This window comes from Protopterus annectens, chromosome 16.part0, assembly GCF_019279795.1.
Source record: "Protopterus annectens isolate FY-2018-M chromosome 16.part0, PAN1.0, whole genome shotgun sequence".
Classification (NCBI taxonomy): Eukaryota; Metazoa; Chordata; order Ceratodontiformes; family Protopteridae; genus Protopterus; species Protopterus annectens.
In genome coordinates, this window is record NC_056750.1 from 375,608,532 (window position 1) to 375,621,256 (window position 12,725).

General features: G+C 39.8%; 1 protein-coding gene across 1 annotated transcript in view; it reads left to right on the plus strand.

The window, feature by feature from the left end:
* Positions 1 to 12,725, plus strand: part of ABCA2 (ATP binding cassette subfamily A member 2) — a gene marked incomplete in the record, with an annotated part of 2,505,641 nt that overhangs the window by 1,609,356 nt on the left and 883,560 nt on the right.

Genomic DNA, 12,725 nt, shown 5'->3' on the forward strand with positions numbered 1-12,725 from the left:
AAAGCACAGGGGATCCATATATATATATATATATATATATATATATATATATGTATGTAACTTTTCAGTCTTAAGTATTTGGTTCAGTTTTGTAATTGTTCATATATCTGTCTGTTTTTTAATTTTATCGTCCAGATCTGGAATATTTATCATAGTTGCTTGCTGTACATCTAGTCTTTCTTTTGGAACAGTTCTTTCTGCACATCAGTCTTTCTTGGAAACAGTAACTTAGGAGTCTGTCTTAGGACTGTTGACAGTCACAGTTTCAGTTTTTTTCTCTCTCGACAGTACTGGTTGTGATAGTTGTGATAGCTATTCTTCTGGGAACTCCACTGTGTTTGTCTTGTAGAGATATCTGCAGTTCTTCATATACAGCTTTCCATCTTCCCCATGAACACCAGAATCTTGGTTCAGCTGTTTTGCCAGTTATACCCAACTGACTTCCTAACTTTTGCTTTGAGGAAAACGATCATCTGTGAGAACTTCAGGTACCTCTATCTGAAAGATGTAGACTGTAATGCAGTAGTCATACTCACACTTGTGTCTACAACTAGCTCCTTATTTCAGGGAACTTGAAATAATAATCTGTGCAAATAACATATATGGCTTCCATGAAGTGGAACACATTGTTGCCTGCTCTGCTCCCAGTCAATCAGATACTGGATTTGCAAGCCTCTCTTTCTTTGAATTATTGCTATAGTATGAATTTTGAGTGGCACAGATGTAATCTCTGATCAGTACTGTGACAACCCACCACTTCCAACCAGTAATCAAGGAGCCTCAATACTCACCACTGGCAACAGTAGAGGATGTTCACTGGGAGGATAATAGGTACACACACAGTATTTCCAGATGCAGCTGTCTGCATCCAATGCAGTTTCCCTTAAAAGCAGACAAAGACCACAGTCAGTCTGGGGCTGGTTTCTCTCCAGATCCCCAATAAGACTCCCCACTGGTACAGCTGTAGAGTTGAGATCTCAACAAGACCTCCAGCACCCTGTCTGTCCAACCAGTGCTTCTTGTCCCTGCCAAAGTAGCTGACACACACACTCTTTGAGGTTTGATTTACACACACACGCATATCTGGGAAAAGCTAACACAGGTTTACTAGCTATACTCCCTTCTGCCCAGACTATAAGGCAGTTACCACTGCCACCGGTCACTCCTTATCAGATACTTTACGGCCCTTAACAAATGGTGTCCAATCTTACTGTGTAATGCTAATATTAGTACAAATGGTGATTTGAGCAAGAGCAAGGCTATTAGGAGTAGCCTACGCAGTGTCACCATGTAAATATGCAAGTACTCTCAGAACTTAAATATCTCTTAACAGATCAGCCACAATGAAATGTTTAAATATATATAATAATAAATAATAAAAGAACAAGACAATAATAAATATATATTCACAGTGACATCAGAGTACAAAACCACAGGAATATTTAAAATAACATTGCAGTACAGGCTCACACAAATAAAGAAAAACAAAATCTAAACTAAGCTTTGCAATATTCCTGACTGTATCTAAGAGAATTACTATACTCTAGCAACTTACTTAGAGCAAGGCGGATGTGGTGAATGGTTGTTGTTGTTGTTGTTGTTGTCAGGTCCAAGACAGAATACAGAATGATCTGTCTCACTCAGAGACTTCCCTAAATAATATGTAACATATTACTGCTGGGATAGCTTGCAGAATTACATCATTTCTGGTCAGCTGCCTTCTAGTTCTCATGCAAACTCCCCTCACTGGCAGTTGGCAGTATTTAGCATTTACCTATAAAAATGCCCAGACAAGGGCTTTTGCTCAGATCTTTGTCAGATGCTGGAGGTCATAAAGCAATTGCATTCCTGCTTGCTTCCAGACTAGCAATTAGTTCACCCCAAAGACAATGCAGAAAGCTTCCTATTACAAGCTTTATGTCTCTGGCTGGATTGAACCATCTTTATGGCCTAGCCTATAAAGTAATTTAATTTCATATACTTTTCTAAAGTTTGCTGGACTGAGGTTAACCCTCCAGTTTCCCGTTAAAATAGATACATTTAAACAGTTACAGTAGTGCATGTACATTTCTGTTCTCTTCCAGTAAAGCACACTGTGAATACATTTTAAGCACAAGCAGCTCTCAAATACCTTTTCAACACAAACATCTGTACAAAGCAGTTTGATATACACATGACAGACAGTTTTAATACATTTGTAACACAAGCATCTTATATGACATACCGTTCTAATACATTTGTAACACCAGCATCTTGTATAAATTAGTTTGATATTTGCAAATGACATATAATTATTTACAAACTTCCAGCTAGCTGTGCTGGCAGTACCTCCTTTCGTCACAAGTACATTGTCTTTCACTCACTGCACTTTATCCAGATGTGAGTCATGTATTCTCTCAAACATTTATTTTGTCAGCTTTGAATATTAAACCTTGGGTAAAGCTTAAAATAAGACTGAGTTAATTTCCTTATCAATGAGTTTTGTTCAGCCAGCATCTAATTACTTACTATAACCCATTTCAGTATTTGGATTTCTAAGTAAGAGGTAGTGCATTTCCAGAATGCTTTTCTTTTTTTTTTTTCCTCTGTCATTGGTAACTGCAACGTTACCAAAGAAAAACATTCTAGTACTTCTTGTAACTCTTGTCTATGCACTTCTAATAGATGCACCTTTCTGAATGTATCTACTATGTGCAGTTCTTTGTCTTGCCTATACTTCACCTTCAGGTGTGCTTCTCCAGATTAAGTCACGGCCTTTGCAATCTTGGAAATCTCTTGTACAAGTACTTTCTGACCATGCTTTTTGAAAGTTCCACCTGCCATTTGATTATAGACATATTGCTGGAATTTTCCATATCTGTGCAGTATTCCGTAGGCACTGACATATATAAAAATATTGTTACAGAACATATATGCAACAATTAAATTTCTTTTTCCATCTGAACATTTCTAGTTTGTGCATTGGTACATGCTGTTGACTTGTAGGAAACTTGTCCCATTCTCTTGCAGGCTCACAGCTCACAACAGTGGCTTGTTTGTGTCATAGTACTTTTAATATTGTTGCATTTGTAGCTGGTTCTTTGAGCATTTCATAACTATTTTGTGTTCATAGCTCCTTTCCCAGACTTCAGCTTGCTGAGATATCTTTTCTAGAGGCTCAGCTGCCTCAGACATATTAGGTAGTAAGACATCATTCCTAGAGTTCTCTTTAAAGTCTGACATCTTCTGGCTTTGGCATCTGAACAGTTGCTCTTACCTTTTTATTTATCAAGTGTAAGTCCTTTTGACATTGCAATATAATTCAGGTACTTTAGACTTGTCACTCTTATTTTATATCTGCACTTTTTTAACTTAAAGCTATGTTGATAATTTAACACAAGTATTAATCTCTCATCAACTCTCTTTTTGCATCTTATCATCAGTTAAGTTTACAGCTCTCCAGCTTTCAATTACCTGGTGCGTGATAATGTACCAAATGCAAGTCTAAAAATTGTCTGCCGTCCTAAAGGTGTATTAAATGTGCATGATTTGAAGTTTTGTTCACTTAATATTATCTGCCATGATACCCAATTATTAATAAATGTACTTGGAGCTTGCTGATCAATACATATGATACCCAATTATTAATAAATGTACTTGGAGCTTGCTGATCAATACGTAAGATACCCAATCATTAATAAATGTACTTGGAGCTTGCTGATCAATACGTATGATGCCTAATCATTAATAAATGTACTTGGAGCTTGCTGATCAATACGTATGATACCCAATTATTAATAAATGTACTTGGAGCTTGCTAATCAATACGTATGATACCCAGTCATTAATAAATGTACTTGGAGCTTGCTGATCAATACGTATGATAAACAATTATTAATAAATGTACTTGGAGCTTGCTAATCAATACGTATGATACCCAATTATTAATAAATGTACTTGGAGCTTGCTGATCAATACGTATGATACCCAATTATTAATAAATGTACTTGGAGCTTGCTGATCAATATGTAAGATACCCAATTATTAATAAATGTACTTGGAGCTTGCTGATCAATACATAAGAGAAATCTCATGCTTCCCAACAGTAACTCATCCATTATGTTGACCCTGATTATTGTTTTTACTCCTAAGAGTTCCAAGCACATTTTTTGAAATATGTACAACTAGCATATTATTAGTTTCATTTTTATATAATATTTGACTGGCAAACTTCTTAAGTGTGTATATAAATCAATGCAGTTATGAAGGATGTCAATTTTGTGGCCCTGCATGGTATTCAGGAGGTTTCTTTGATTGTGAGACTGAGACTGCTTATATATAGAGAACTGTGATTATGCTCCAGAATCAGAAAGAACACAGCATTGCTAAGTATGTGTGTTAGAGGTTGTTCTTGAACAACTTCTTATATGAGCAGCATTCAAACGGAGTATTTCACTTTAGTACTTATAGATCTATATAAATAGTTAGATGTACCCACAAATGCACAGATAGGTGGATAGATAGATGGCTAGACAGATAGAGATAGATAGATAGATAGATAGATAGATAGATAGATAGATAGATAGATAGATAGATAGGTGATTTAGTGTACTGGCTCACCTGATGTGCCATAGCAAGTGCCGCCCAAACCCCACCCCAGCTGGATGACGTCTTGCTGTACTCATGAATAACCAATATGATGTGGTTTTCATCCGCATGAATATTCAGCCTGATGAGGAAACTCATGCATGTGGAATTGAGTATTCACAGAAGCCATTTGTATAAACTTCTTTATTATTTATTTATTTCAAGTTTGATGCCTGGGGAGGTCCACTGGGCTCAAGGAGCCCGTTTTCAGTGGTGGCCCGGGGAGAAAAGCTCCACATTACTTACAAGTAAATCAAAACTTACAATTACAATCATAGAATTATATACAGAGACGTAGTGAATTACAAATGCAAAAGATGAGCGCTCTTCATGACATACAGACATAGTTGATTGGAGAACCATTTGTACAGCATATGGTTGAACTGAGGCAGCAGAATAATCTGAACAAAATACTAATAACTATCAAACTGTAACTTTTTCTGTTGGTAGTTACAAAGACTGAAAATTTGAAAGAGCAGTAATTATTGGTTTTGTAGAAAGTGGGAGAAATAATGGAGGACAGTACTGTGTATGCAATGTATACATTCAAGATAGTGGTGGAAGAAGAGAAAGTAGTTGTGCAGTAGTGAAGGAGGTAGATGTTTAGCAGAAATAGATTCTGGTGCAAGCAGAGAGAGGCAGAAGTACAGAGGAGAAAGAGGCAGTTGTTTTGTAGCAAAAGTGGAGTACACATATAGCATAGATAATTATCTTAGCTAATTAGCATCATCTAGAAAAGAGTAGAGATAGAAAGCTTCTGGTAAAGATTTGCAAATATACCGTCTAGGTATTTAAATGCAATTAGGTATTTAATCGCACAGCCTGCACAAAACGGCCAGTGAGCCAGAACAGTACAACAAAGCCGTGAATATTTTACTGTGATTTCCACTTCACTTAGAGTATGGGTTTTCTTTGAATATAAACAACAATTGCTTTTTCCCTTTGCTTCTTCAGGGGGCAAGCCTGCCCCTGCAACACCCTTGTGGGGGCACTGCACCCCCCCACACCCCCCGCTACTTGAATATACCAACTCCGAGATCGAACTACATTGAAGGAGAGGGTAAACAAAGACTACACAATGCATATTCCTGCTTTCACAGGCATTGTCCTACTCTATCCCTCTTCCTTGAGAAAGACTCAAAAGTCACGTGTTAATCAGCAGTCAATGTATACATGATGTCACTGACAAATTTGCATTGCATGCCAGTCATGCATCATTTGCATAGCACATCACAGGCATTAGACTTGTCAGTTACTCTGGCCACTCCCATTCCTGCACAAAATGGCCGATGAGCCAGTACAGTACAACACCACCAATAGATAGATAGATAGAGATATACACAACACATCAGACTCAGGATGTTTGTAAAAACTGTAAATTTAAAAACAATGGTCAGGAAAAAAGAACAGTTACTATAGAGCTATTCATAAAAAAATAAATAAAATAAAAAATGAAGGGCTTTAGATAATTTTGTCTCATGGTGAATTTGATGTTCTTCGTGTTTCACTGTTGCAGTCATTACATTTGGGTTATCTGCTTGCAGGTAGCCCTCAGTCGGCCTGATTAACAAAGTCTTGGGTCCTGCATCGGTTGCTGTCTCTTCTTCCATGATGTCAGGTCGTCAGGGGTATAAAACATGCATCTGACACCATTACATCAGTCTTTCTTGCCGTGCGATGCCCGAGGCAGAAGCAGTTCCCAAGTACCAGTCGGCCGACTCCTGAAATTTTCGTTTTCGAGTTTCAGAACCAAAGTCTTCAACTAAAGCTAAGTACCCCGTTGGGGAAACTTTTTCTTGCTCCTTACCGATGTCAGTAAAAGTTAATAATTGCATTACTTGTGAAAAGCAAATACCTCATAAAGATTTTCATTCGTACTGTATTCCTTCCCTAGGCCCTGACCACGACGTACCTTGCTGTCGGTTTTGTGCTTTATTTAATCAGCGCACTGTCATTGGTATATTTTCACCTCAAAATATTTCAGTTCTCAGTTTAATTATCCAGAAATGTCATCAGTTAGCCTTCCAACTATCGGGATTCTGAAAACAGGCAAAGATAAAGACAGAGACAGGCCGGTACTCAGTGAGGCGCTTTGGCAGCCCCTGATACCTGCTACATCTGATTTGCAGGCCTCTACTGAGACCTATTCGGAGTCCGGTATGCCGCGAGATGCTTCAACTATGGAACCCGTGGATGTCTCTACCGTGGATGGGTCCGGAGCCGCTGTGCAGGCACTGGCTTCTGAGGGTGTATTCAGGCCTATGGACTTGCATATTAAACCGACGCCTCCTTCTTTACTTAGGCCTAAATCTTGATCCATGCCTAAAAAACTGATGCCCAGGCCACATGCTCAGGCCTCTATGCCTAAAAAACAAATGATAAGAATGGCTGAAGATCCAATAACTCTAATCAGGGGTAGCCAACCTCCCCACCTTCTAAGAGGCCTAGGACTGAAGTTGGTTATGAATCTTCTGATCAGGATTCTGTTGTTTCTGATTCTTCTGATGATCTGGATTTGCCCTTATCTACTTATGAAGATTCTGATGCAGAGGACTCCATTCCCCCTGCTTCCCCTCCTGATGATATTTTCTTTTGGGGAAACCTTACATACTCTAAGGGATTTTTTCCCCTAGGAAGGAAGGATTTTTCTGATTCAAAAAAGAGGCTTTGGGATTTCCTTCTACCTCAGCATAGACCTTTAGTTATTCCTCCTGTACTAGACATTGTTGATGATGCCTTTTCAGAGTCTAGTTTAACCCCTGATTCCCTGCCTCCTGCTCCCAGAAAACCTGACAGATACTACAGGGTCCCCGAGTCCCACAAGTTCCTTTTTAAAAATCCTATTGCAAATCCAGAGACTATTTCACAAGGGCCCAAGGGCATTAAGGCTTATACTGCTAAAAATCCTACCCCTTCTGATAGAGACTCCAGGGCGCTGGATAGATGGGGTAAGAAGGTTTACACTTTTGCAATCTTGGCCATTAGGGCTTTAAACTGCCAGTTTCATATGTTAAAGTATCAGCAACATGTTATTGGACTGCTTAAACAGAAAATTATGTTGATTCCTGACTGTGTGGAAAATAAAGAATTACAAGATTTAATGCATTCCACTGAACAAGTTGGAAAACGTACTTTGCAATGTGGTTTTGATTCATTAGAGGCCTCTTGCAGGGCTGCTGTTACTGGGTCTGTGCTCAGAAGGCATGCTTGACTTAAGGAGCAATCTTTGCTTGATCATGTTAAAGCTAAATTGTTGGATGCTCCTTTAAATCAGGACCGCCTGTTTGGCAGCAAGGCTGAGGATGTTCTTAAAAAGATGGAAGATAAAGCTAAATCTATGCAAATTGTTAAAGATTTTTTACAAGTTCAGCCTCCTAGATTTAGTAGGCACTGGCCCTCTAAGAATTGGTCCTTTCCAGCCCCTTAAAGGTCTTCTCAAGCCAAACCCAGACACAGCAAAAACCCCAGGTTTCAGTCCCAGGGGACACACAGAACTAAGCAATGGGGAGCCTCCACTTCCAAATCTGGGAATAATAAGACCCCCCCCCCCATGGTAAACTGTCTCAATGACTTTCTTTTAGAATTTCCAAACACTTATCAACTGACTGCCCCTTTGGGGGGAAAGATTGTTCTTCATGCAAATAATTGGGAACTCATTACCCAGGACAAATACGTTTGAAATATAGTGTCCCAGGGATACAGATTTCACTTACACATGTTGCCAACACCAAGCGGGTGGCCAGACCTACCCCCAAATCAGTGGACAGAGGCCCAAAAACAAGTACTTTCTCTCTTAAGCATGGGGGCTATTCAACTGGTACCAGAAGAGGAAAAGGGACAAGGTTTCTACTCAAGACTTTTCCTGGTACCCAGAAAAGACAATTCATGGCGCCCTATCCTGGACCTGTCTATTCTAAACACCTTTTTGGATGATTCCAAAATTCAAGATGCTGACTCTTAACCAATTACTTCCTATGCTAGGCAAAGATGCCTGGTTGGCAACAATAGATTTAAAAGAAGCATACCTGCACATCCCAGTCAGGGAATCTTGCAGAAGATACCTACGCTTCAAAGCAGGCTACACACACTATCAGTTCTCTGCACTGCCCTTTGGCTTATCTTCTGCGCCCAGGGTATTCACAAAGTGCCTAGCTCCAGTTATTGCATTTTGCAAGCAAAGAAATATTCAAATGTACCCATACCTGGATGATTGTCTAATTCAAGCAGAAAGCCAGGACATACTTTTGAATCATCTGGCCTCTGTACAAAGGGTTATAACTTGTCTGGGGTACACCATAAATGAAAAGAAATCACACCTGGTACCCTGTCAACAAATTATATTCCTGGGAGCAAGCTTGAATACAACTTCCCAGATGGCTTACCTCACGCCAGAGAAACAAATTCATTTGACAACCTACTTCAAACAAATGGCCACAAAAACCCTGCTATCTGCAAGACAAATACTGCAAGCCTTGGGGTTCATGGCCTCCTGCATTCTTCTAATTCCATATGCAAGACTGCGTATGAGGAAACTACAGTGGTATTTAAAAAGCCTATGGTGTCAACATTCTCAAGACCTAGAAACAATGATTCCTATTATACCTTGCCTACGCCTAGAGTTCCTTTGGTGGGCAGAGGCCTGCCACCAAAACAAGGGACTACCTTTCACATCACCCCCTGCTGCCCAAACCCTAACAATAGATGCATCAGACTGTGCATGAGGGGCTCACCTGGCAGGGAATTGCATTCAGGGCAAATGGAACCCAAGTCAAATGCACCTGCATATCAATCAGAAAGAAATGTTAGCTGTAAAGAATGCTCTGACAGCCTTCAAGGACCACATTCTTCCAGGACAACTAATGATAAAGACGGACAACACCATTGTTATGTTATACATAAATAAGCAGGGGGGGGGTACACATTCTTACCCCTTCTGCAGACGAGCCATGGCATTGTGGAACACAGCCTTGAGCTACCAAGTGCACCTACAAGCTCAATTCCTGCCAGGAAAATTAAATACACTGACAGACGGACTAAGCAGAAAACTCATGGCCCCACACGAGTGGAAACTGGAACCAAGGATTTTCAATATGTTGACAAGCAAATGGGGGAGCCCAGATATAGACCTATTTGCCTCTCCCAACAACCAATTGGACAAATGTTGCACAAGGACTCCCCACAAACAAGCCTGGAAAGTGGATGCTCTGTCCTTCAGCTGTAAAAACTTATCAGTCTGTGCCTTCCCCCCTCTGCCTCTGCTCTCCAAAGTGCTGCTAAAGATCAAACAGGACAAACCAAGAATGATTTTGATTGCTCCAGACTGGCCGTGCCAACACTGCTACCCACTCCTGCTCAGTGTGTCATGGTTATCTCCATGGCACCTGTCTCAGACTCCTTCCCTGCTGTCTAAGCAGGAGAACCAGATTCTGCACCCTCAGCTTCCAACACTGAACCTTGCACCCTGGCTAATTACTTGATCTCTACTTTACCATCCCTCAATAAACCTGTGATGGATATCATTTTAGAGGCAAGGAGGCCTAGTACTAGAAAATCTTATGCTAAAAAATGGAAAAGATTCTGTGCCTGGAACCAATATCAAGGGATGAGCACAGCAGCACCCAATTTACCTCAGATTTTACAATACTTAACTGAGATGCTTCACAAGGGCCTGTCTTTTTCCTCCATTAAAATCCACACCTCAGCCATTTCAGCTCATTATAACATAGAACCTCCCCTCTTCTCTCATCCACTGATCAAGCAGTTCCTTAGAGGGGCCAAAAATTTGAGACCACCCAGGAGAGCTCCAACCCCAGCCTGGGATCTTAACTTTGCCTTGGAGAAACTCACTCTACCTCCTTTCGAGCCAGCTGTTACTGCAGACTTACATTTTTTTCTTGGAAAACAGCTTTCCTTTTAGCAATCACTTCAACTAGAAGGGTATCTGAATTATAGGCCCTCATGGCAGTGGAGCCTTTCATCATCATTCATGCGGACAGGGTGTCCCTCAGACCCAATCCATCCTTCATGCCCAAGGTGGTATTCAGTGTGGTTCTTAATTAGTCCATTCATTTGGCAACCTTTTTTCCCAATCCACAGAATAAAGGGGAACAGATACTGCATTCCTTAGATGTGCACAGACAACTTAGATTCTACTTGGACAGGACTAAACCTCAAAGAAAATCTGAACAACTGCTGGTGGCATTTGCTGCAGGGGCAGAGGGGAAGGCTATTTCAAAGCAAACCTTTTCTAAATGGATAATCCATTGTATTAATTTCTGCTATAAGCACCATGGAAACCTATCCCCCAGGGGATCAGACCTCACTCCACCAGGGCTGCATCTACCTCTACAGCCTTTCTCAGAGGTGTCCCTACCAGGGACATCCTAGAAGCTGCTACCTGGAGTTCTGTACATACTTTCACCAAGCATTATCATTTGCCAATTTTCTCTAAATCCAGAGCTGGCTTTAGAGCCTTATAGCTGGCCCTAATGCTATCTAATAGCTGGCCCTAATGCTATCTAAATTCCTCCTCCCAACCATAGCTTTGGGAATCTACTCAAATGTAATGACTGCAACAGTGAAACATGAAGAACATAGTACAGTTGTGTATACTTACCATAAATGTAGATGTTCGAGTGTATTCACTGTTGCAGTCCTGGTTACCCTCCCTCCAGCACCCTAACTTCTTTTGACTATATCTCTACTTTCCTTTACTATGCTTAAAAGACTTTTTGGTGTATTTGCTTTTTTGTTGGAGGTATATGTTTGTATTTTTATATTTAATTGCTTCCCATTAGGGGGGGCACCTGACATCTGTGGCAAGAAAAATTGATGTAATGGCGTTGGCTGCATGTTTTATACCCCTGACGACCTGACATCATGGAAGAAGGGACAACAACCAACACAGGACCCAAGACTTTGTTAGTCAGGCTGACTGAGGGCTACCTGCAAGTAGATGCAACAGTGAATACATTTGAACATCTACATTTATGGTAAGTGTTCACAACTGTACTTTACATCATGGCAGGGTATCTGAAATATCAAATACAGAACTAAAATTATTGATGAAAACACTGTCCAGAAGTTTAGTATTTCACCTATGAATATTCAAAATTGAGGGAGAAAATTATATGACAACTTCATGGTACATTTATATTTCGCTATATTTTAATGCATTTGTTTTGCTCTATACCTTTTAAGATGAATATGGCTTTTGTAGTTAATTTTAACTGATGATGGAACTTCTTAGATCAATTATTTAAATGATGTGACAGTTTTGTGGTAATTGTTCATGTATATAAGGAAGTGATGTCAAATTTATCATCTAACTCTGAGGAAGTCCAGTAATACAAAATCAGTTAAGGGATGAAAGCTCCAAATTCTGCATGGTTTATTTTAGTATTGTGTTTTTTAATAAACATTTTGGACTAATTTCAACAATTGTTGGCCCGATGCATGTTTTATCAGCTTAAGGCTGATGGTTTCACATTGACATGCCAGTTTTCTCTGTATTAGTTTCAACTGTCTTGGTTTCTAATATTCAAAATTTCATACGAAGTTCATAAGACCTCACTGATGAGGACATCAACAAAAATAAGTCTATAATTCTGTATCCAGAAGTTATGAATGTAGATACCCACACAGTTCATACAGCCCTTCACAGGAGAAACAATGCCTGTCTTGTGGAAAGTATAACTCTTTGGCAAATGGTACAGAACCATTCTAAAGAGACAAAATAAATAGAACAGTGCACACAGAAAGAATAGTTGCAGTGTTGCAGTGGTAGCATTATTGCCTCACAGTAAGAGGTTCTTCAGTTCGATTCTTGGCTTCTGTGTGGAGTCTGCATGTCCACCCTGCAGTTGTGTGGGTTTCCTCCGGGTGCTCCAGTATCCTTCCACATTACAAAGACATGCATCATCATTCCGAGGACACCGCAGAAAACTGGCTTCATTCCAAGTCGGACTTTCCCAGTAAACAAATGCTAAGTAAAAATAAAAGAAATAAAAGAAATATAAGCTGTACCAAGAAAGGCATGAGCACAGTTCATTTAGTGAGTAGTTCAATAATTATGTACATACTGTTTGAAGTATTATAGA